The 25,882-nt window shown below is 45.0% G+C and overlaps 2 protein-coding genes across 3 annotated transcripts in view; one reads left to right on the top strand and one right to left on the bottom strand.

Moving 5' to 3' along the window:
* Nucleotides 1–8,761, bottom strand: part of LOC139275662 (proprotein convertase subtilisin/kexin type 7-like) — a 233,456-nt gene extending 224,695 nt beyond the window's left edge. Inside the window, exon 1 of the mRNA XM_070892830.1 lies at nt 8,681–8,761. The gene's annotated coding sequence lies outside the window, so the exon portion shown is untranslated. The remainder of the gene's footprint in view (nt 1–8,680) is intronic.
* Nucleotides 8,762–9,565: 804 nt separating this feature from the next.
* slc37a4a (solute carrier family 37 member 4a) overlaps nt 9,566–25,882 on the top strand; it is a 53,439-nt gene continuing 37,122 nt past the window's right edge. The window contains exon 1 of one of the 2 annotated variants that reach the window (XM_070894461.1): nt 9,566–9,699. The gene's annotated coding sequence lies outside the window, so the exon portion shown is untranslated. The remainder of the gene's footprint in view (nt 9,700–25,882) is intronic. The other variant, XM_070894462.1, reaches the window with a different exon arrangement.

The following is a 25,882-nucleotide window of genomic DNA, read 5'->3' as shown; positions in this document are numbered from 1 at the left end:
AGCCATGATCTTTTTGAATGGCGGAGCAGGCTCGAGGAGCCATATGGCCTACCCATGCCCCAAACCCGCGACCACTACCACCCAGAACGACAAGGGCAGCACCATCACTTGCAAATTCGCCTCCAAGTCACACACCATCCCAACTTGGAAATATATCATCCATTCCTTCATCGTCACTGGGCCAAAGTCCTGAAACTCCCTCCCTAACAGCACTGTGGGCGTACCATCACCACACGGACTGCACCTTCAAAGGCAATTGGGTATGGGCAATAAATGCTGGCCTTGCCAGCGACACCCACATCCCAGAAACAAATACAAAAAAAATTCTAATGTTCCTTTGTTCTTAAGAGATCAGAAATAACGACAACAGTATTTCAACAATGTATTGCAACAATGGATGTTGATAAACCACTCCACGCCCATGCTCACTTACCCCTTGTAACATGTTACAGCCTACAAGTTGCCCTGTATTTAATGCACTGAAACTTTTTTTTTTAGATTAAATAGAATGGCAGGCCAGGTCAAGAGGAAGGTGGGCAGGGATTAAGGTCATGAACAGAAAGGGACAGGGAACAAAGGGGCAATATTGCCAATGTTGAAGCGACAGAGTCATCACAGGGAGGAAGTCCCAGGTGGTCAACTAAGATCTCAGACCTGCAGATGTCACAGGTAGCAAGGTCATGTTCTCTGAACTCCCAAGCATCTACCGGCTTTTAAACCCAATCTTGGCATCGGCCATCACTACGTCTCGAACCTCCCTTTGAATTTGGTCAGCTTCTTGCTCAAGCCTTTGGCCTTCACTCAGATTTCCCAATGAGGAAGGAAGTAACGGGATGAAAAACAGACCTTAAATAGTAACCCAGATCATTCATGACTCTTTTGCAAAACCTATTTAAAATCCCGCATTAACAGTTGCACAGTATTTCAACGATGCAAAACACAAGCTAACGCTGACCAATTCCACACGCAGTAGTATCTGAAAATGCCGACCATCTCATAGCACTTTTAAAACTACCCATCAAACCACATGGACTTTCCACTGGTCACTTTAAAAACAAAGGAAATAAGTTAAGGTTCGGTTTTTGTCCATTTATCAAAAGACCTTTCTATACAAACACTATAAAGTCTTTAGATTCGAACCTTCAAATCGAATCCAGTGTAATGGAGGATTATAGAACAGAACTATGTTGAGCCAAACTCAATGTGTTTTAATATGAAGGGTGATGCAAGACTCGTTCCCAAGACATTCGTCCTTCAGTAGAACTATTGCAATAGTTTAATTTAAAATGAGGAGCATGGGATTAGGAGCATCAGAGTTTACTAAAAGGCAAGAAAGAAGTTAGGGAAGGATTGTGTGTTGCGGTGAGTGGATAGTGAAGGGGAATGCATGTGAAAGAACTTACATTTATATAGCGGCTTTCATGACCTCAGGACAGCAAATGAAGTTGTTTTGAAATGCAGTCACTGTTATCCAGGTAATGTAAGAAACGCAGCAACCAATAGGCACACAGCAAGCTCCTACAAACAGCAATGCGATAATGACCAGATAATGAGGAGGCCAATTCAGAGAACGTGTTAAGGTCCTGCTGAAGAAAGATAAATGCCACACGCAAGTCTGAATTTATACAACGAGTTTCTCTGATCTCCAAACACTTTCAATAGAACCCCTGAGCGAGATAATTAGACACTTCTCTCTCACTTGTATTGGTAGACAGCAAAAAGAAACGTTACTGGCACGTTGTGAATTGTTCTTAAAATGTACCCTGGGACAAAACAAGAATCACTGACAGTTGTCACAGCAATACCGCTAAAACAAACAGCGGTTAGTGCCCTTAGGCAGCCCGCCCTCACATTGAACGGTACTATGACAACGACGTGCAAAAGGTCACAATATTGTTTGGGAAGATCATGATGGGATCAAAGGGCTAAAAAAGAAACAGGAATTGAAGAAGGAAGTACAAACCCACTAAAACTGAAACGCATAGAAATGAGAAACTGCAGAAGGTAGATCGCTATAGGGTCCCACTATCTTACCGTGTCAGCCGTGTCGCAGTGGGCAGCACTCTCACCTCTTTGCCAGAAAGTTATGGGTTCATAATCCCTCCCCTCCAAGGACTGGAGCACATAAATCTAGGCTGACACTCCAGTGCAGTGCTGAGGGAGCGTCGAACTGTCAGAGGTGCAGTCTTTCGGATGAGACGTTAAACCGAGGCCCCGCCTGCTCTCTCAGGTGGGCGTAAAAGATCCCATGGCGCTATTTCAAAGAAGAGCAGGGGAGTTATCCCCACTGTCCTGGACAATATTTATCCCTCAAAATCAACATAACATTAAAAAGATGATCTGGTCATTATCACATTGCTGTGTGCAAATTGGCTGCTGTATTTCCTACATTACAACAGTGACTACACTCCAAAAGTACTTCATTGGCTGTAAAGCACTTTGAGACATCTGGTGGTTGTGAAAGACATTATATAATTGCAAGACGTTCTTTTTTTGTCCAAATTAGAATGGTTTTTCACTCCCCTTCCCCGATCTCCCCACACCTCATCCACGGCAATTAGGACTGCAAGATAAGCTGCTGCAAAGCCTCCGCCAATTCCAACTGAAACTGGGTGCAAGGTGTGCACACATCCCGGGGCGACTCTCTCAAATGTTTCCTTGCTCTGTGAGGAATCGCCCGGGCTCACACTCGCTTTCCGCTCAGGCACAACGCGGGAGAGAAAAATCGCTTTTTTGGGAAGATGTGGAATAGCAGGCACCAATACACATCCGACCAACTTGTGGCACTCTGCCACCACAAATTGTGAAGTGACCGAGTTTCAAATCTTCTCACGCATGATGAAGCTTCCAACCTCGAGAGCCTTGAAACGACAGCTAAATGACACCTTCGCTCCATGTTTAAAAAAAACACTTCCATTTGGAAACTATTGAACCGGGCACGTTCGAGGCAAAAAGCCAACTTCAATCCCCTGTACGGCTTAAATTGAAATGAATAAGGCTGAATGTGACATACGTCCTCATGCACAGTTGACAAGAGGATACCATGTCCCAGCACGGGAAGATGCACTACAGGAGGGCAATTAATTTATAAGCAGTACAGCACGTAATATCCATGAGCCCAATCATTGTGGAAATGGCTCATTTTCCCTTTGGACGGTCCTCTAAACATACATCATACAAACTCATTATCCAACATACTGAAACTGCTAAATGGCAGTAAAGATGGGGGTCACTACACGTACAAAGATTTCATCTCAAGAAAGGAAGATGCCAAAAGCTTCTTCAGTGTCAAGGTCAATTAATTCCCTGAAATTCAAGAGTTGCTCGCGGAGAATGGCAACTAGGAATGTCAGGAGAGAATCAGAATTTGCTCCTCTGGCATAAAAGATAGGTGAGCAGGAGCAAAGTGATGTCTGGAGAAAAAGCTTGGGTGGAGAGTTTCACTTCAGCGTGAACATGTTGCTTCTACTGGTGTTGCTCGAAGGAAGTACAAGCAGCAGCAATATAGTCACAAAAAATATTACATCACAAACGCCATTCATGAAACAGCTGGATTGTCGGAAAAAAACAACTAGGTCACTAATGTCCTTTAGGGAAGGCAATCTGCTGTCCTTACCCGGTCTGGCCTATATGTGACTCCAGACCCACAGCAATGTAGTTGATTCTTAACTGCCCTCTGAAATGGCCTAGCAAGCCTCAGTTGTACCAAAACCACTACGATAAAGTCAACAGTGTGGGAGTACCTTCACCACACGGACTGCAGTGGTTCAAGGCCGCAGCTCACCACCACCTTCTCAAGGGCAATAAATGCTGGCCTTGCCAACAATGCCCACATCCCGTGAAGTAAATAAATAAATACAAATATTACATCGCCAATGGCCAGGCACAATCTGTACCTATTATCTTAAAGGCCACTTGTTGACTGTCAAGTTCTGATTTATTGAGTCAGGATTTTTTTTTCTTGAAAACACCAGTACTTCGTGATTCTGTCCATTTTCTTTGGTGAAGAGAAAAACCCTTGCCCATCATATAGAAAATGGCTGTTATTCTCCATGATCTGGGCCACTGGTATTCAGTCAGTGAATAGGCAACATTCCATTTTTAATCCAGGATTTTTATTGGCGGTTTTGAGGATTGCATTCCACAAGTTAATTTGTTTTCCCTTGAAAACTTGTGGGCCTTGGTCAGATTCCTCAACGTTGTCAGACAGGATGCAATCACAGGACAAATAACTGCAGGCAAACACAGACGACTTGATTCATTTGTATTAAAGAGGTCAAAATGGAAATAAACTGGAAGCTACACAACACGAAACCAAAACACCTCTTCAAAAAACACCTAACTCAAATATTATCTTCCAGCTCGTCAAGGTGTTGGGACATTCATTGCCGTTATCCACAGAAACACCTGAACACATTTCTCCTTTGACAACCTTCCCCAGAATTCAGGAAGAGCGCCGCACCGCACCGCACCATTTCTCTGGAAATTCAGTTCGACTGCACTTTTACCATGTCTGTCACGAGCAACAAACCTGCAGACATCTTCACTTACACCAGTCTCGATTCTCTGGCGTTTAAAGAGAACACCTAGTGTAAATAGCCGACAAACAACCCCGAAAATAATTCCCCACTACCTGTTGTTGCAGTTTCAATTCCCTAGATGTTAGTTGGTCGCTGCTGTGAATTTTTTTTAAGCACCTAAAAAAAATTTAGTTAAAAAAACACCAAACCCTCAAGTCCGGAATATTACAATTCACTCAAGTTACATGATGCCATCGCTGAGGGGGTAGACAACCTCCTCCCGGTCCTCTGCCGCAATAGAAATCAATTCTTCCTTTGTTTTCAAATAAAAATTTACCAGCAACTATGTGTGTTCTTTAACTTGAAACAAGTCCCCTCCCCTCCCCTCCCTCACAGGCTGCAGGTCAACAAAGGGACTGCTGCAGGTTGGAAACTTCGCAGTGATGGTGAACAATTTAAAAAAAAAATTTGGGGACCAAGCGCCACTTAAGCTGACTTCCTGATTGAGGCTGATAAATGGCAAATCTCGAGTGTCAGCAGAGAAAGACTTGCATTTATAGAACGGCTTTCACGACCACCAGACGTTCCAATGTGCTTTTCAGCCAATGAAGTACTCTTTAAAGTGTAGTCACTGTTGTAATGTGAGAAACACAGCAGCCAACTTGTGCACAGCAAGCTCCCACAAACAACAATGTGATAATGACCAGATAATCTGTTTCAGTGATGTTGATTGAGGAATAAATATTGATCAGGATAACTCCCCTGCTTTTCTTCGAAATAGTGCCATGGGATCTTTTAAATCCACCCAAGAGAGCAGGGTTTAACGTCTCATGAGAAAAGGAGAAACAAAGAGCGCACAGGATTGGGAGAGATAGAATGCACTAAAGCAAGAAATAATAAAAGTATTAGGTGGGTTCAAGACTAAGGGAGCACAGGATGATCTAAGACAGGTTTACAGTGTATGTAGGTGAACGCACAAAGTGTAGTAAACAAGGTTAGTGAGCTGCAGGCACAAATAGCCACATGGGAATATCATGTTGTGGTAATAACAGAGACCTGGCTCAAAAAAGGGCATGATTGGGTATTAAATATTCCTGGATATTGTGTGTTCAGGGAAGATAGGGAAGGAAAGATAGGAGGTGGTGTGGCAGTAATGATTAAGAAGGTTAGTGCTGGAGAGAGAATGTCCTGGAGGAGAATGTCAAGGGCAGAATCCAATGGCTAGAGTTAAGAAATAATAGGAGGTGCCATTACACGACTAGATGTATTCTGCAGACCAGTAACTAGTGGGAAAAATATGGAGGAGCAAATTGGCAGAGAAATTAGAGAGATGTAAGAACTTAGTGATAATGGGGGACTTCAACTATATTAATAGATACTGGGATAATATAAAGGGCAGAGAGGGGGAATAATTTCTGATGCGTGCAGGAGAAATTTCTTGATCAGTACATTTTCGGCCCAACGAGGGAGGAGGCATTGCTGGATCTGGTTCTGGGGAATGAGGTGGGTCAATTGGAGCAAGTGTCAGTAGGTGAGCATTTAGGGAACAGTGATCATAGTATCATAAGGTATAGATTAGCTATGGAAAAGGACAGGGCGCAATCCAGAGTAAAAATACTTAATTGGTGGAAGGCAGATTTCAGTGGGATGAAAATGGATCTAGCGCAGGTAAATTGGAATCAAAGATTAGCAGGCAAAACTGTAGTGGAACAATGGGCTGACTTTAAAGAGGAAATAGTCGAGGTACATTCCCACTGGGGGGAAAGGTAGGGCAACTAAAGTCCGAGCTCCCTGGATGACGAAAGAGATAGAGAGTAAGATAAAACAGAAAAAGAGCGCGTATGACAGATGTCAGGTCGAAAATACATCTGAGAATCAGACTAAATATAGAAAGTTCAGAGAAGAAGTGAAAAAGCAATTAAGAGGGGCAAAGAAAAGGTATGAGAATAGAAGGGCAGCTAACACAAAAGGCAATGCAAAAATCTTTGATAGGCATACAAATAGTAAGCAGGTAGCAAGGAGGGGTGGGGCCGATTAAGGACCAAAAAGACCTATGCATAGAGGTAGAGGATAAGGCTGAGGTACTAAAAGAGTACTTTGCATCTGTCTTCACCAAGGAAAAGGATGCTGCCATAGACATAGTAAAGGAGGTAGTTGAGGAGATGGGATAAGAATTGATAAAGACGAGGTACTAGAAAGGCTGTCTGTAGTTAAAGTAGATAAGTCACCAGGACCAGATGGGATGCATCCTAGGATGCTGAGGGAAGTGAAGGAAGAAATCGCGGAGGTACTGGCCATAATCTGCATTAGAAATGGGGCTTGTGCCAGAGGACTGGAGAACTGCAAATGTTACACCCTTGTTCAAAAATGGGTGTAAAGATAAACCCAGCAACTATAGGCCGGTCAGAATAACCTCGGTAGTGGGCAAACTTTTAGAGACAATATCCAGGGACAAAATTAACAGTCACTTGGACAAGCATGGATTAATTAAGGAAAACCAGCATGGAGTTGTTAAATGCAAATCATGTTTAACCAACTTAAGAGAGTTTTTTGATGAGGTAACAGAGGTTGATGAGGGCGATGCAGTTGACATAGTATACATGGACTTCCAAAAGGCTTTTGACAAAGTGCCCCATATTAGGCTTGCCAGCAAAGTTGAAGCCCATGGAATAAAAGGGATAGTGGCAGCCTGGATATGGAGTTGGCTAAGTGACAGGAAACAGAGTAGTGGTGAACGGTTGTTTTTCGGACTGGAGGAAGGTGGTGTTCCCCAAGGGTCGATTCTAGGACCACTGCTTTTTTTGGATCATATTTTAATGACTTGGACAGGGCACAATTTCAAAATTTGCAGATGCCGCAAAACTTAGAAGTATAGTGAACAGTGAGGAGGATAGTGTTAAGAATTCAAGAGGATGACTGGCAAAAGAACCAACGGCAATATACGAAAAAACTTATTTTACACAAGGAGTGGTTAAGATCTGGAATTTATTGCCTGAAAGGGTGGAAGCAGACTCAATCACAGCCTTCAAAAGGGAGTTGGAAAGAAAAGAAATTGTAGGGCTCCAGGGATAGGGCGGGGGAGTGGGACGAGCTGCAGTGCTCTTGCAGAGAGCTGGCACGGGCTCAATGAGATGAATGGCCGCCTTTCGTGCTATGATCTGAAAGACGGCACCTCCAACAGTACAGCACTCCCTCAGCCTTGCACTGGAGTGTCAGGCTAGATTTGTGCACTCAAGTCTCTGAATTGGGAGTCAAACCACAATGTTCTGACTCAGACAAGGGTGTTACCCACTGAGATACAGCCTCACACACACACAGACAGACAGACAGCCTCACACACACACACACACACACAGACAGACAGCCTCACACACAGACAGACAGCCTCACACACAGACAGCCTGACACACAGACAGCCTCACACACACACACACAGACAGCCTCACACACACACACACAGACAGCCTCACACACACACACACAGACAGCCTCACACACACACACACAGACAGCCTCACACACACACACACAGACAGCCTCACACACACACACACAGACAGCCTCACACACACACACACAGACAGCCTCACACACACACACACAGACAGCCTCACACACACACACACACAGACAGCCTCACACACAGACAGCCTCACACACACAGACACAGACAGCCTCACACACACAGACACAGACAGCCTCACACACACAGACACAGACAGCCTCACACACACAGACACAGACAGCCTCACACACACAGACACAGACAGCCTCACACACACAGACAGCCTCACACACAGACACAGACAGACAGCCTCACACACACACAGACAGACACACACAGACAGACAGACACACACACAGACAGACAGCCACACACACACACAGACAGACAGCCACACACACACACAGACAGACAGCCACACACACACACAGACAGACAGCCACACACACACACAGACAGACAGCCACACACACACACAGACAGACAGCCACACACACACACACAGACAGACAGCCACACACACACACAGACAGACAGAGACACAGACAAACAGTCACACACAAATACAGAGAGAGACAGACAGCGATACACAGAGCTGTTGTGCAAGCCGCACGGGCAGGGCGGAGTGAGGGAGGGCCACCTGGGCTGCGCTTACCTGCCCCTCTCCCGGCTCCTAACGCGCTCCCGCTCTCCCCATTGTGCCCGATGCGGAAGTCTCCTTTCCTTTCTGCGGGTGTCGGGTTTTCGGGACGTCAGTTCCGAGCCGGCCTGGCAGTGCTGGAGGCGGGGGTTACCTGCGGTCAAACGCTCACTTCCGCCAGGAACAAAGAGGGCGGGTGGCACCTTTTCCTGGAAAATATAGACAGATATATGGATAGAAAATGTTGCATTGTGTATCATGCAAAGTTTGGAATGAATGCTGTGCCATAGTTATGCAGCAAAAGGTCTCAGCATTTCTGGGCAAGCAATTAATTGACAAGCAACAAGGCCTGGATACTCTGACACCAGCCAATCAGATTTCTGCTTTGCTTCCCCTGCCTCACCACTTATAAACTTTAGAAAAACATGTAAAATATATATAGAAAGAGTTGCATTCTGCATAATGCAAAGTTACTGTAATGAATACTGTATTGTAATTATGAGGACAAGTGCCTCTTTCATGTCTGGGCCATGCAAGCAATTGATTGACAAACAATTCTGACTCCCAACAAATCACATCCCTGCTTTCCTTCTCTTCCCTCACCATTCAATCCCCTGTTAATGTATATATATATATATAGAGAGAGAGAGAGATAGATTGTTGCATTCTGTAAAATGCAAAGTTTATCATGAACACTGTGCCATAATTAGGGAGTAAAAGGGTCTCTTTCAGCCTTCTCTGGGCCGCAATTATGGATACTCTCCCAACTCCAGCGAATCAGATGCCCGCTTTCCGGCTCCTGCGATGATTGACACTTTCGCCGTCCAATCAGAGCCGGCGCCAGGGCGAGTGCGCGCGAGCTCCGGGACGGCCGCGTTGCCCGGGATACCGAGTGATTGACGGGCTGGGCCGGGCCGGGCCGGGCCGGCCAATAAGCAGGAGGGCCGAGCGGGCCAGCTGGCGGCGCGTGGCGGTGTGTCAGGACAAGCGAGGGGCCGCTACACGGAGCGCCGCGCTTTGCAAGCTGCTCTCAGGTAAGAATGGGTGAGAAAAGCTCCAAACACCGCGGGCAAAGTGCACGGAGCAGGGAGGGAATGGGGCATTAAGTTGCCAACAACGGAGGGCATGCTTTGAGCTGCTGCACTGAATGCAATTCTTGCCCTGCAATTTTTTTTTTTTTTTTTACAATGCAATTTCTGCCATGCAATGACAGAACTGAGCAAATCCTTCTTTTGCTCTTTATATATTTTAACGTTTTGCTTTTATATGCATCCGTTGTAATGAACTGGTCTGGCGAGGTCGTTACTAAGTGTTCCAAAATACAAGCAACAGGCCACTAATGCAATTAACTTGACCCATATATTTGCAACATTATATTAATTATAGATATTCTATGAACCTTCAGTGGAATAAATCTGCTGTCATCACACAAACAGCAAATTGTGATGATTGCAACCCCCCTCTGCCAGGATCCTTTAAATGTTAATAATAATGAAGGCATTTAATATATGACTAAGGGTCATAAATGTAAGATAGTCACTAATAAATCCAGTAAGGAATTCAGGAGAAACTTCTTTACCCAAAGAGTGGTGAGAGTGTGCAATTTGGAGAGAGAGAGAAACAGACTTAACGTTTCAGGTCGATGACCTTTAACATAAGAACATAAGAAATAGGAGCAGGAGTAGGCCATTCGACCCCTCGAGCTTGCACCATTATTTAATAAGATCCTGGCTGATCTGATCATGGACTCGGCTCCACTTCCCTGCCCGCTCCCCATAACCCTTTACTCCCTTATCGCTCAAAAATCTGTCTATCTCCGCCTTGAATATATTCAATGACCCAGCCGCCACAGCTCTCTGGAGCAGAGAATTCCACAGATTTACAACCCTCAGAGAAGAAATTCCTCCTCATCTCAGTTTTAAATGGGTGACCCCTTATTCTGAGACTATGTCCCCTAGTTTTAGTTTTCCCTATGAGTGGAAATATCCTCTCTGCATCCACTTTGTTGAGCCCCCTCATTATCTTATATGTTTCAATAAGATCACCCCTCATTCTTCTGAACTCCAATGAGTATAGGCTCAACCTATCTCCCTCAACCCCCTCATCTCTGGAATCAACCTAGTGAACCTTCTCTGAACAGCCTCCAATGCAAGTATATCCTTCCTTAAAAACGGAGACCAAAACTGTACGCAGTACTCCAAGTGGGGCCTCGCCAATACCCTGTAGCGTTGTAGCAGGACTTCTCTACTTTTATACTCTACCCCCCTTGCAATAAAGGCCAGCATTCCATTTTCCTTCCTGATTACTTGCTGTATCTGCATACTAACCTTTTGTGTTTCATGCACAAGTACCCCCAGGTCCCCCTCTACTGCAGCACTTTGCAATTTTTCTCCATTTAAATTATGATTTGCTTTTCTCTTTTTTTTCTGCCAAAGTGGATAACCTCACATTTTGCCACAGTATACTCCATTTGCCAAATTTTTGCCCACTCACTTAGCCTGTCTATATCCCTTTGCAGATTTTGTGTGTCCTCACAATTTGCTTTCCCACCCATCTTTGTATCAGCAGCAAACTTGGCTACATTAAACTCGGTCAGAACTCAGGTCACGGACCTGAAACGTTAACTCTGTTTCTCTCTCCACAGACGTTGCCCGACCTGCTGAGCATTTCCAGCATTTTCTGATTTTATTTCAGATTTCCAGCATCTGCAGTATTTTGCTTTTGTAATAGGTTGAAGGTGTCTGACTTGTAGCTCATTTAGCATCCTAATAGCCAGCAAAGCAAGGTGAGATGTTTAATCTGTCAGGGCTGGAGACATGCACCAATGCACTGCATCACCCAGTTCCCCAGTTGTATTATTTTAACACTCTCAATAATGAATGTTGTGAGGCTCCGTGGCAGGTGCTCGAGAGGCATTTTAAAGGCTGTAACTATGATTGATGTAACCTTGTACTGTTACGAGATGATGAAGAGGAGTCAGATTGCATTACAGTACATCACCAAACCCGTTAAATCATTAGGGTGACCAAGATAGCTAACCCATATCAATCGCCCTCAGAGCAGAGTTAGACTCTACATTGGATTTCCACAGAAATATCTGATGGAACTGGGAACTCGTTTATATTTCATTAAATTTCCAGTGCAAGGTGATGCATCACTCACTGTGACTTCCTGTAATACTGTTCAGCATTGCACAACCCTTTACGATATGTATTTGATTCCAGCTTGTGGACACTTGACTAGGGGTGCAGTGGTAACTCCACATTCCAAAGTGAGTGTGCCAGTATAAAAAGAGGGATTTGCATTTATATAGCGCCTTTCACAATCTCTGGATGTCCCAAAGCACTTTACAGCCAATGAAGTACTTTTGAAGTGTAGTCGCTGTTGTAATGTAGTATTTTTCTATGTAATTTCTATGTAATGTAGGAAATGACTCAGACCTGTTGTGATTCCTTAAGTCTGTCACATTTAACTTTTTTTTAAATTGTTTATCTGGACATGTCTAAAATGGCACCAAAATGTCTAAATTGGACATCACGCAGTTTATTTTCACCAGCAGTGGCACGAGTTTTGAGTGAATCATAGAATCATTGAACGGTTACAGCACAGAAGGAGGCCATTCGACCCGTCGAGCCCGTGCCGGCTCTCTGCAAGAGCAATTCAGCTACTCCCACTCCCCCGCTCTTTCCCCGTAGTCCTGCAAATTTTTTTTCCTTCAGATACTTAACCAATTTCCTTTTGAAAGCCACGGTTGAGTCTGCCTCCACCATCCTTTCAGGCAGTGCATTCCAGATCCTAACCACTCGCTGCATAAAAACGTATTTCCTCATGTCGCCTTTGGTTCATCTGCCAATCACCTTAAATCTGTGTCCTCTGGTTCTGAACCCTTCCATCAATGAGAACAGTTTCTCTCTATCTACTCTGTCCAGATCCCTCATGATTTTGAACACCTCGATCAAATCTCCTCCAACCTTCTCCACTCTAAGGAGAAAAACCTCAGCTTCTCCAGTCTGCACACGTAACTGAAGTGGGGAAATTGTGTTGGGGAAATTGATGGGATTGAAGGCCGATAAATCCCCAGGGCCTGATGCACTGCATCCCAGAGTACTTAAGGAGGTGGCCTTGGAAATAGCGGATACATTGACAGTCATTTTCCAACATTCCATAGACTCTGGATCAGTTCCTATGGAGTCGAGGGTAGCCAATGTAACCCCACTTTTTAAAAAAGGAGGGAGAGAGAAAACAGGGAATTATAGACCGGTCAGCCTGACATCGGTAGTGGATAAAATGATGGAATCAATTATTAAGGGTGTCACTGCAGCGCATTTGGAAAGGGGTGACATGATAGGTCCAAGTCAGCATGGATTTGTGAAAGGGAAATCATGCTTGACAAATCTTCTGGAATTTTTTGAGGATGTTTCCAGTAGAGTGGACAAGGGAGAACCAGTTGATGTGGTGTATTTGGACTTTCAGAAGGCCTTCAACAAGGTCCCACACAAGAGATTAATGTGCAAAGTTAAAGCACATGGGATTGGGGGTAGTGTGCTGACGTGGATTGAGAACTGGTTGGCAGACAGGAAGCAAAGAGTAGGAGTAAATGGGTACTTTTCAGAATGGCAGGCAGTGACTAGTGGGGTACCGCAAGGTTCTGTGCTGGGGCCCCAGCTGTTTACATTGTACATTAATGATTTAGACGAAGGGATTAAATGTAGTATCTCCAAATTTGTGGCTGACACTAAGTTGGGTGGCAGTGTGAGCTACGAGGAGGATGCTGTGAGGCTGCAGAATGACTTGGATAGGTTAGGTGAGTGGGCAAATGCATGGCAGATGAAGTATAATGTGGATAAATGTGAGGTTATCCACTTTGGTGGTAAAAACAGAAACAGACTATTATCTGAATGGTGACAGATTAGGAAAAGGGGAGGTGCAACGAGACCTGGGTATCATGGTACATCATTCATTGAAGGTTGGCATGCAGGTACAGCAGGTGGTTAAGAAAGCAAATGGCATGTTGGCCTTCATAGCGAGGGGATTTGAGTACAGGGGCAGGGAGGTGTTGCTACAGTTGTACAGGGCCTTGGTGAGGCCACACCTGGAGTATTGTGTACAGTTTTGGTCTCCTAACTTGAGGAAGGACATTCTTGCTATTGAGGGAGTGCAGCGAAGGTTCACCAGACTGATTCCCGGGATGGCGGGACTGACATATCAAGAAAGACTGGATCAACTGGGCTTGTATTCACTGGAGCTCAGAAGAATGAGAGGGGATCTTATAGAAACGTTTAAAATTCTGATGGGTTTAGACAGATTAGATGCAGGAAGAATGTTCCCAATGTTGGGGAAGTCCAGAACCAGGGGTCGCAGTCTAAGCATAAGGGGTAAGCCATTTAGGACGAAGATGGGAGAAACCTCTTCACCCAGAGAGTGGTGAACCTGTGGAATTCTCTACCACAGGAAGTTGTTGAGGCCAATTCACTAAATATATTCAAAAAGGAGTTAGATGTAGTCCTTACTACTAGGGGGATCAAGGGGTATGGCGAGAAAGCAGGAATGGGGTACTGAAGTTGCATGTTCAGCCATGAACTCATTGAATGGCGGTGCAGGCTCGAAGGGCCGAATGGCCTACTCCTGCATCTATTTTCTATGTTTCTATGTTTTATCCCTTTAACCATTCTTGTAAATCTTTTCTGCACCCTACCTAAGGCCTTCACATCCTCCCTAAAGTGTGGAGCTACAATTGGACACAATACACCAGTTGAGGCTTTATAAAGGCTCATCAGAACTTCCTTGCTTTTGTATTCTATGTCTCTAATTAAGAAGCCCAGGATCCTGTAAGCTTTTTAAATGGCTTTCTCAATCTGTCTTGCCACCTTCAACGATTTGTGCACATATACCCTAGGTGTCTCTGTTCATGCTCCCCCCTTTAGAATTGTACCCTTTAGTTTATAGTGCCTCTCCTTGTTCTTCCGACCAAAATGTATCTCTAAGCACTTTTCTGTGTTAAATTTCATTCGCCCATTCCACCAGCCTGTCTATGACCTCTTGAAGTCTATCACTAAACTCCTCACTGTTCACTATACTTCTAAGTTTTATATTATCTGCAAATTTTGACATTGTACCCTGTACACCCAAGTCCAAGTCATTAATATATATCAACCTTTACTGACCCCTGGGGAACACCACTGTGTACATGTTGGGTGGGGGAAGGGGGAAGAGTTTATAAATTGACTATTTCTTATTCTTAATAGTGTAATTGTGTTATACACAATTCTTGTTGTGCAGCCTATTTTTTGTCCCCTTCTGGAGTTTTCCTCTCCTGAAGGCACTGCCAGGATTCTCATACTTTGCCTAAGTGGCCATTCCTGGACAGCGAGTGTTGCTGCATCATTGCAGATGGACCTGATGCTACCCTCATCTGGTTCTACAGATATGCAGCTCCCAGTGCGGATCATTAGATCGGGCGCACTAACCCTACATCGGTAACCGAAGACCCCAACATTGCATAAGATCTAGAACCAGGAGTAGGCCATTCGGCCCCTCGAGCCTGCTCCGCCATTCAAGAAGATCGTGGCTAATCTTTGACCTCAACTCCACTTTCCTGTCCAATCCCCATATCCCTTGATTCCCTTAATATCCAAAAATCTCTCAATCTCTGTCTTGAATGCACTCAACGACTGAGCATCCACAGCCCTCTGAGGTGGAGAATTCCAAAAATTCACCACCCTCTGAGTGAAGAAATTCCTCCTCATTTCAGTCCTAAATGGCCGACCCCTTATTCTGAGACTGTGACCCCTGATTCTAGACTCCCCAGCCAGGGGAAACATCCTCCCTGCATCTACTCTGTCAAGTCCCTTAAGAATTTTATATGTTTCAGTGAGATCACCTCTCATTCTTCTAAACTCGAGAGAATATAGGTCTAGTCTACTCAATCTCTCCTCATAGGGCAATCCCCGGGAATTAGTCAAGTGAACCTTCATTGCACCTAAGGCATGTTTACCCTTCCTTGGGTAAGACCACCAAAACTGTACACAGTACTCCAGTTATATAATTGCAGTAAGACATCTTTACTCTTGTATTCCAATTCCTATGTAATTAAAGCTAACGTACAATTTGCTTTCCTAATTGCTTGCTGTACCTTCATGTTAACTTTCTGTGATTCCTGTACAAGGACACCCAGTTCCTTCTGAACACCAACAGATCCCAGTCTCTTACCACTTAAAAAAATATATATTCTGCTTTTCTGTTTTTCTTACCAAAGTGGATAACTCCTCCCTTCTACATATTATATTCCATATCCCTGGTTCTTGCCTATTCACTTAGCCTCTCCATATCCCTTTGCTTCCTCTTTGCGTCCTCCTCACAGCTTACTTTCCCACCTAACTTTGCATCGTCAGCAAACTTGGATACGTTACACTCAGTCCCTTCATCTAAGTCATTGATATAGGTTGTGAATAGCTCAGTCCCAAGCACTGATCCTTGCAGCACCCTGCCAGTTACAGCCTGCCAACCCGAAAATGACACATTTATTTCTACTCTGTCTTCTATCCATTAACGAATCCTCAATCCAAGCTAATCTATTACCCCCAAACCAATAAGCCCTAATTTTGTGTAATAACCTCTTGTGTGGCATCTTCTCGAATTATTACATTACATCCACTGGTTCACCTTTATCTACCCTGGTAGTTACATCCTCAAAAAACATGATTTCCCTTTCATAAATCCCAATCCTATTATTATTTTCTATGTGCCCTGTTAACACGTCCGGAATAACAGATTTTAGCATTTTCCGTACTACTGACGTCAGGCTAATTGGCCTATAGTTCCCATTTTCTCTCACTTTCCCTTCTTGAATAGCGGGGTTAGGTTTGATACCTTCTAATTCGCGGGGACTGTTCTAGAATCTAGGGAATTCTGGAAGCTCAAAACTTCCCGCCCCGCCCCCCCCCCAATGAAGCTAATGGGTTTGCTCTGGATTGTCATGGCGGATATCCCACGTCTTGTGATGAAGGGAAAGGAGGAGGGTATGCTCTTTGAAGCAGCAGCATGCAGATAAAGCTGTCTTCCGTAGAGCTCCTTTATGCAGGAATCCAGATTTGATGACATCCCTTCTGTTGGAACTTCATATCCCGAAGAATCAGAACACCGGCAAGATGCTTGGAGGAGGTTTCCCTCGACCCGGACATTCCCTGGATTCCAGCTCCCTTCTCTGACGTGCCTTGCCACCAAAATGGTGGGGCATTGTGCCTCTGGGTTCCGACAGTCCACGACCCCACAGATGAGAAGTTCCCACAGCCATCTAATGTTTCCTGCATTACAAAATTTCTTTTCTCCCCTTCTGTTCCCTTCTTTTCCCCGTTTATTGGGATAAGGGTTCGGCCATTTGCGACTGAGCGGAGGAGGAATTACTTCGCTCAGAGGGTTGTGAATCTTTGGAATTCTCTGCCCCAGCGGGCTGTGAATGTTGAATCTCTGAATATATTCAAGGCCGAGATAGATAGGTTTTTGGACTGTGCGGGAATCAAGGATTTTGGGAGAGTGGAGGAAAGTGGAGCTGAGGTAGAAGATTAGCCATGATTCTATTGGATGGCGGTGCATGCTCGAGGGGCTGAATTGGCTGCCTCCTGCTCCTAATTCTTATGTTCTTATGCAAGGCTGCATTTATTGACAGTCCCTATTTGCCCTGAGCAGGCACTGTGACTGGTCTTTACAAGTGGCTCTCTAGGGCACTTCAGTATGCATGAAGAGTCAATCACATGTGGGCCGAAGCAGTAAGGAGTCGAAGGACATTAGTGAACAGTTGAGTTGTTACAAAAATTTGTCCGCTTTCCTGATGCCAGTCCACAAATCACCAGCTTTAGTAAATTCAACGTCACAATTTACCATGGTGGCGTTTGACCTCCCCACCCCTGGGTTACCAGTCCTGCAACGTAACCATTGCATTACCAAACCTAACACACCCCAGCCAGTCTCGCTCTGTATACCCAGTAGTTGAGTATATTTAAGGTTGCGATCGATAGATTTTTGGACTCTAAGGGAATCAAGGGATATGGTGATTGGGCGGGAAAGTGGTGTTACGGTCGAAGATCAACCATGATATTTCACAACTCTCAAGAAAAATATATTCCAGTAAGGAGGAAAAGGTGCAAGAGAAAAGAAAGCCATCCGTGGCTAACTAACGAAACAAAGGACGATATCCGATTTTAAAAACAAGGGCATACAAATTGGCTAAAACTAGTGGGAGGACAGAAGTTTGGGAAGCTTTTTAAAAGCTAGCAAAGAATAATTAAAAAAAATGATTAAGGAAGATAGACTATGAAAGTAAACTAGCACAAAATATGAAAACGTATAGTACGATAGGTACATAAAAGGAAAGAGTGGCTAAAGTAAATGTTGGTCCCTTAGAGGACGAGACCAGGGAATTAGTAATGGGGAACATGGCAGAAACCTTGAACAAATGTTTTGTATCAGTCGGAGATGGCAGAAACTCTGAACAAATATTTTGTATCAGTCTTTATGGTACAGGACACTGACAATATTCCAACAGTGGATAGTCAAGGGGCTATGGGGGGGAGGAACGTAACACAATCACAATCACAATCACTAAGGAGGCGGTGTTCACTAAGATAATGGGACTAAAGGCAGATAAATCCCCTGGACCTGATGGCTTGCATCCTAGGGTCTTAAGAGAAGTAGCGGCAGGGATTGTGAATGCATTGGTTGTAATTTACCAAAACTCCATGGATTCTGGGGAGGTCCCAGCAGATTGGAAAACTGCAAATGTAACACCCCTATTCAAAAAAGGAGGAAGACAAAAAGCAGGAAACTATAGACCAGTTAGCCTAACATCTGTGGTTGGGAAAATGTTGGAATCCTTTTATTAAAGAAGCAGTAACAGGACATTTGGAAAAGCAAAATTTGGTCAGGCAAAGTCAGCTTGGATTTATGAAGGGGAAGTCATGTTTGACAAATTTGCTAGAATTCTTTGAGGATGTAACGAACAGGGTGGATAAAGGGGAACCAGTGGATGTGGTGTATTTGGACTTCCAGAAGGCAAGTGACAAGGTACCACACAAAAGCTTACTGCACAAGATAAAAGTTCATGGGGTTGGGGTAATGTATTAGCATGGATAGAGGATTGGCTGACAAACAGAAGAAGAGAGTCGGGATAAATGGTTCATTCTCTGTGATAGATCTCTTAGTTTCCAATGAAATACGAACTCCGGTTGTAGTTTTAATGTAACTTTATTCTGGCAGCAGCAACAAACTTCTGGCTTTAAGCCAGGCCTTTGTCCTTCTGAGACCACATGGCCAAAATGGCTGTACTTATACCTGGTTCAATTTACGGAAAAGGACTCTCCTTCTTTGATCTTATTGGCTCAATTGATAGTCTTTTAACTTTTAATTGGCTTGCTACCTCAGGTCCTAAAATGTCAAGTTGATTGATGACTTCATGAAACATGCTGAGTTGCATGGAGCAGCTTTGACTTGGGGTCTGTGAATTTTCACAGCCTGACTGAATGCAGCCTGTTTGAATTCTCTATCAATCCCCCCTTTGATTCTTTCACAAACTGAATCATAAAACATCAGGTATCACTGGTTAAACATTCTAAAAAATAATTTCATACATGTTAATAGAGTTTCCTTCTAAAATTTGTTGATGTGTTTTGCCACATGTCCGGACTAGTAGCTTCCACACAAATTTACACCAACCCGAGTTCCATCGTAGCCACAATGGAAGTCTGGTTTTAGTAGGTTAATTAACCTTATTCCAATTTAATCCAAATCAATATCTTAATTCAACCAGTAAACAACCTTCCCTAAAGCATAACATACCCCTGTGCCACTTACAGACGATGTGCTGGGACCTGCTAGGCGTCTCACCTGCGGGACAGCAGCTACAGCCGCCTGGTTGCAACAACATTTAATCAACATAAACAAACAATATAAAAGTAAAATAATTACAACAACGAGAATTAAACCTTCCACCAATGAAGTTCCTATTGAACCTAGCCATTCAGTGGCTCCGCTCCACAAAATGAATGATGGGGGTTGCTTAAGTTTTTCTACCTCCTTTTGGATATGCTCCGCTAAGTGGGTAATTTCTTCGGAGCTATCTGGGATATATGTGCAACACTCAGTTCCGAGTAGGGTGCAAGTACCTCCCTTTTCAGAATTCTGGGAGCAGTTACTATAATTCCCTTGCTACCCTACTATTTCCCTTTGGTGCAGAGGGTCAGCTAGTAAGAAGTAGGCCTATGCCTAGAATACCTACAATCAATAATACAGTAAATTTATACATTTTGGCAAAAAGTAATTGTCCTTATTAGATTTCAGCTTCAGTTACGGGTGCTCGTTTAACGTGTGAAGCGTGGATCCAGGCTTTCTTTCCTTGGACTTTAACAGCTGCCTGGGTGGTCAATAACACTTGATAAGGTCCCTCCCACTTTTCACCCAAAGGTTCTTTATGCAACTTTTTCACATACACCCAGACTCCCGGGATGATGTCGTGTCCTCCTTCGCGTGGATTACCCCAAGCTGCCGATACCTGTCGGGAAACAGAACCTAACCAATGCTATTAGTTCTAACAGTATGATAACAAAGTGTCACTCATTAAGTGAACATCAGCTTTCCTTAAATCGATAGTTCCTGGCACCGACATGGGTCTTCCTGTTATAATTTCAAATGGGCTTAGACCTGTAGTTCTGTTCGGGGTTGCCCTAATGCTACATAGCACTATTGGTCGTGCCTGGGGCCATGGTGTTCCTTCTTAGTGATATTTGGCAAGCTGTTGTTTCAGAGTTCGATTCATTCGCTCTACTTGTCCTGATGATTGTAGATGATAAGGACAGTGTAAATCCCACATAATGTTCAGTAACCTACAGACTTCTTGGCAGACAACACCTGCGAAGTGTGTTGCCTGATCTGAGTCAATGCTACTCGGGACTCCCCATCGGGGAATGTAATCCTTACACAAGACCTTTGCAGTGTGATTGGCTGTGGCTCTTTTAGTTGGGACAGCTTCTACCCATCTAGAGAATCTGTCGACCATGACAAGAATGTTAGTGTATCCTTGGCATGAAGGAAGAGATATATAATCAACCTGCAGATGCTGGAATGCTCCGACAGGGGCAGGGGGCCTCAGTTGGGGCATTACCGTGATGGGTCCAGAATTATTTTTCTGGCAGACCACACAGCGGTCTACTACCAGCTGGGCATGTTTTTTTAAATCCTCGACAACACCAGCTTTTCTGGAACCGTGCCGTCATCTGTTGTGAGGCCAAGTGTCCCCACGAGTGGATCTATTGGGCTAAAAAAGGCATAAGCGCTTGTGGCGCGACTGGCTTGACGGTAACTCTTTGTCTCCAGACACCATCTTCGCATAGCTTAATTCCTGCCTCAATCCATGTCCATTTTTCCTCTCAGGAGCACTCGCCTTGCATTGTTTGAAGGTCTCGTGTCAAAGTCCTGAGTTCTTTCAATCTGCACATCTGTGTTGGTTCTTCTGGGGGAGCGCCCTGTGAGGTGGCATCTTTAGCTGCCTGGTCGGCTAGGGCATTTCCTTGTGCTTCCGTGGTATTTTCCTTGGTATGGGCCTTGCCCTTCGGGATGGACACTTCCTGAGGTAATTGTATGGCCTCCAGTAAGTCTCGGACTTCTTTTCCATTTCGGATAGGTGTACCAGCAGTAGTGAGGAATCCTCTTTTCCGCCATAACAGACCAAAGTCGTGAGCGACTCCAAAAGCATAACGCGAATCTGTGTAGACATTAGCTGTATGTCCTTCTGCTATTCGACATGCTTCTGACAGGGCCTGTAACTCGGCCTGTTGTGCTGACGTTCCTGAGGGTAAACATCCTTTTGCCACTACCTTATATAAGGTGGTAACTGCCCATCCTGCTTTTCTGGTACCATTGTCAACAAAGGAGGAACCATCTGTAAACAGGATGAGGTCTGGGTTGTGCAGAGGCTCCTCTGCTGCTAAGGCTGCTTCTTCTGTTTCTTTTAAAATCTCCACGCAGTCATGCTCTTCACATTCTCCCCCCTCTTGCTCCCTCGATTCTGACATCGGGAGCATAATTGCGGGATTAACCGGGCTGGCCCGGACGATATGGAGATTAGGAGCTTCCAAAACTGCTGTCCAGCGGGTCCATCTTGCTGCCGTCACCTGAGACATTCTATTCATAGACAGCAAAGCATGTACGGTGTGGGGACACTTGACAATCAGCTTTTGGTCGAGGACTAGACCCGCAGTGATCATTACCGCTCGACATGTAGCTTCCATGGCCCTTAGGCAACTTCCCCATCCGAGGGCTACCGCATCCAGTTTTGCCGAATAATAGCCAATAGGTCTTTGCCGATCTCCAGGTTTTTGTGTCAGTATAGCTGTCATATATCCTTCTTTCTCATGGACAAACAGGGTAAATGGCTTACCACTGTCGGGGATTCCCAGAGCCGGTGCCGAACACAAAGCCTTTTTCAAACTCAGGAATGCCTCTTGCTGTTAGTGAGGGTGATGGGTTCTTTAGAGGCACGTTTCCCCTTTAAGATATCATTCAATGGCTGAGCAAGCTGTGTGAAGGAGTCAATCCAATTTCTGTTAAAGTTACACAATCCCAAAAAAGACCTTAGTTCCTGAATAGTGGTGGGTTTTTTAGCAGCCCGAATGGCTGCAGTTCTATCCTGGGTAAGTTCTCTCTTTCCTTGTGAAATCTTTTGTTCCAGGTATACAACCTCTTCTTGGGATATTTGTGCTTTGTTGATGCTGGCTTTATGTCCTTTCAGCCAAAGGTGGTTCAGTAAAGCTTGTAAATCTTATTCATGCTGTTCTTCCGTGTTTGAAGCTAGCAGGATATCATCTACATATTGGATGACTGTGGATGACAGGGGAGGTAATTCTCGCAAATGGCTTTGTAAAGCCATGTGGAATACCGTAGGGCTGTTGTGGAAACCCTGTGGTAACCGGGTCCAAGTATACTGTTGTCCTTGGACAGTGAAAGCAAACCACTGTCGAACCTCCAGTGCCAGAGGCACCGACCATAATCCGTTGGCCATATCTATAACCGAGAAATATTTATGTTCCGGTTTGAGGGCATTAAAAATGGTGGAGGGATCTGCGACCAAAGGAGCTTTTTGATCAATACACTGGTTAGCTTTCCGAAAATTGACAGTCAAACGCCAAGTCTCATTAGATTTCTGTACCGGCCACACGGGGCTATTGGAGGAGCTATGCGTTTTAATAAGCACCCCTTGTTTCTCCAATTGCTGAATAACCGGTAAGATTCCCACGATGACAGTTGGACTGATGGGATACTGTTTAGTGCATGGAGGCTTGGTCCCTGTAAATGACGCAGGCTCCATCTGGAATAGGCCACAATCGTTCTTATCTTTAGCCCATATCGGGTGTTCCTTCAATTCTTCTTTCTAATTGACCATGTCACCCGACCATCCTCAAAATGCAACAATGAATCTACTTGGATTAGAACGTCCATTCCCAAAAGGGGTTGATCTACTGGGCCTATCCAGACCGGCGTGGTTAGTTCATGTGGACCCAGCCCTATAAGTACTGGTGTTGTCCTTTTAATTTCCATTTTATGGCCCCCAACTCCATGGGCTGTACGTGCCCTATCATCCAACGGCAAAAAGTCTCCATATTGTAGGGGTAAGCATGTTAATTCCGCCCCTGTGTCTAAAAGACAGTCCACATCCTTATCGCCCACCCTCACAGTTATATATAGCCCATCTCCCCTTTGTTGTATTAGTGTGAGGAGGTGGACCAGGGTGGGCTCTAATCGTTTTTTGCTATCCCAAATAACTCCTTCTGTTGTTGTATTGTCAGTCGCTTAAATGCTTCTATGAGATCGTTATCTTGTGACAAGCCTGGCTTGTTGGCTGAATTGTATCCCTGGCTGCGTGCTCTTCCCCGGCCGTGACCTTGCTGTTTTGCCCTGCATGTCTTGGCCCAGTGACCTCCTTTCCCACAATAATGACATTTTCTGGGTAATTTTCCTAATAACTGTTTATCGGAATCCTGGGATTTCCATCCCATAGCCTGTACAGCTCGGACTTTAGCTCCCATATCCCGGTCTAATTGGTTACATCGATCCACCAATGCTGCAAAGATAGTTCCTCGACCTTCCCAGTCCGGTAACACTACCTTAAGCATTTTGGACAGTTCTGGCTTTAGACCTGCCACGAAAGCTGCTTTCAGGGGTCCAAACACTTGTTCATCCATTTCCTCATCCGTATTATTCATACCCGAATGTTCTAGCCACGTGCATCTAAACCGCTCGTCATACTCCAGGACCTCCTCTGTTCCTTTCTGTTGGCAGGCTGCAATTTTTCCCCAGTCTGTCTTAGCTGGACTGAAGGCTTGCAGCCAGTGTTTAATCGCCTCCCATCCTGCGTCTAATTCTTGCTCATCCTGCCCCAAAGCTTCTTCTACCTTATCGTGCAATTTTCTTCCTTGTGTTTTTGGCACCATTATGGTCAAAATTTGCACTCCGTCCCAGGGATGAAGTTGATATATATTTCTTAAGCGGTCCAATTGGTCCCACGTTTTCACTCCCCCTTTCTTTGGATTGGGCAACTCCTTGGACCATTTATCAATTTTCTCTGGGTCTGCCGGAGCATGAACTAAGTATTCTGCATACACCCTTCTCTTTGTTTTTTTGGTTCCGCCCTCATCCACAGTCTCTCCTGATTTGACTACAACTCGTCTTTTTTTAAAACGGGGGAAAGCGCACCCCTAATTCTTCATCCTCCGACCCTGTATCGTCAGAGGATTCAGAATCCGTATCTATTCCTTGGTCGTGTCTTCGGTTTGCGCTTTTAATTTATCCAAACATGGGTACCCTGGGAATTGACTGATACATTTTCCTTTTCCTATTACTGTCCCTTGACCTAATGATTTTTTCCATTCTTTAATTTCACCTTTAAGATCTTTAACTTCTGCTTCTGACTTTTCAAGTTCAAATCTTTTCTGTAGCAGCTGTGCACAAACAACTTGCAATTGGTCCTTTGTACTGGTCAGTTCTCGATCATGTTGGAAATGCATTATAATTTCATTCCGCTTTCGGATCTGTCCCATAACGGCTCGGGACCATCTAGTTCACTCTTTATTTTTCATACGGATCGTTTTTCCCCAGACCCTTTTAATCTTGTCCAAGGACCATTGTCCTTTGGAGGTTCTGTACTTTTGTTCGATCTTAATACAGGTTTTAGATAAGTTGAATTGTTGCTCTATGTATTCTTTCAACTGTTGGAGAATTTCATCTATCGAAACCTCAGGTGGTGCCCGCCCGCCTTTAACAGTTGTAGGCAATTCTTTGCTCTTATCTCCTGCTGCCATAATACTGATTTCTTTACTGGGGTCTCGAGTCGTAGACTTTCCATCTGATCAGTAGGTCGGTGATTAATTAACTAACACACCGCCGAAGTTAGACGTCTATGGGACCTCGAGCCGACTACCACCCGGAGGGTTCGCAAACCGGAGGCTTTCGGAATCGCGTAGAAGGAGAGGCGAATTTAGACTTTTGACCGAGGACTTTTATAAAGAGGAGTCTTTACCTCAGTATGTTGGTCCGATGTCCAAAATTCAGTTTCTTCCCTCAGCGATCGTGTTCGTGACGCCAAAATTGTTAAATCTCTTAATTTCCAATGAAATGCGAACTCCGGTTGTAGTTTTAATGGCCCCAAGTTTCGGGCCGCGCCTAGAACGGCGCAGCCCCGACCTGGACGCCCGTTTTTCGTGCCACAAAGTGCGCCTAAAAAAAACTTACAGATTCTCAGGCTCCCTGCTGGTCCTCTGGAGCCGGGCGCAGCGCAGCATGAGCTGTAGGGGGCGGAGCTAGGTCCCTGCGCTGAAAACAGTGCCGGGACCTCTGCACTTGCGCGCTACAGTGGGTGCGCATGTGCAGTAGCTCCAGGTGCCCAAAACTGTGTGGGAGGGTCCCGAAGCAGGCAGCCCCGAGTCCTGGCCGAATGGCCTCACTGGGGCTGCGTGCATAAGGCTGCCTCCCAATGCCAGCTCCTGCTTCCTCCCGAACCGACTTGACTCCCGCTTCCCCCCGCCCCCGGACCGGACCCGACACCGACCCGACTCCTGCTTCCCCCCCCCCCCGCTCTGCCCCCAGACCAGACCGGACCTGACCACTCCGCCCCTCCACCCGACCTGACCTCCCTCCCTCCCTCCCTCCCTCCCCCCACCCCACCCGACCCAACCT

The sequence above is a fragment of the Pristiophorus japonicus genome, chromosome 11 (genome assembly GCF_044704955.1).
Source record: "Pristiophorus japonicus isolate sPriJap1 chromosome 11, sPriJap1.hap1, whole genome shotgun sequence".
NCBI lineage: Eukaryota > Metazoa > Chordata > Chondrichthyes > Pristiophoridae > Pristiophorus > Pristiophorus japonicus.
Note: the sequence above shows the minus strand (reverse complement) of the source record. Positions and strands in the feature narration are given on the sequence as shown.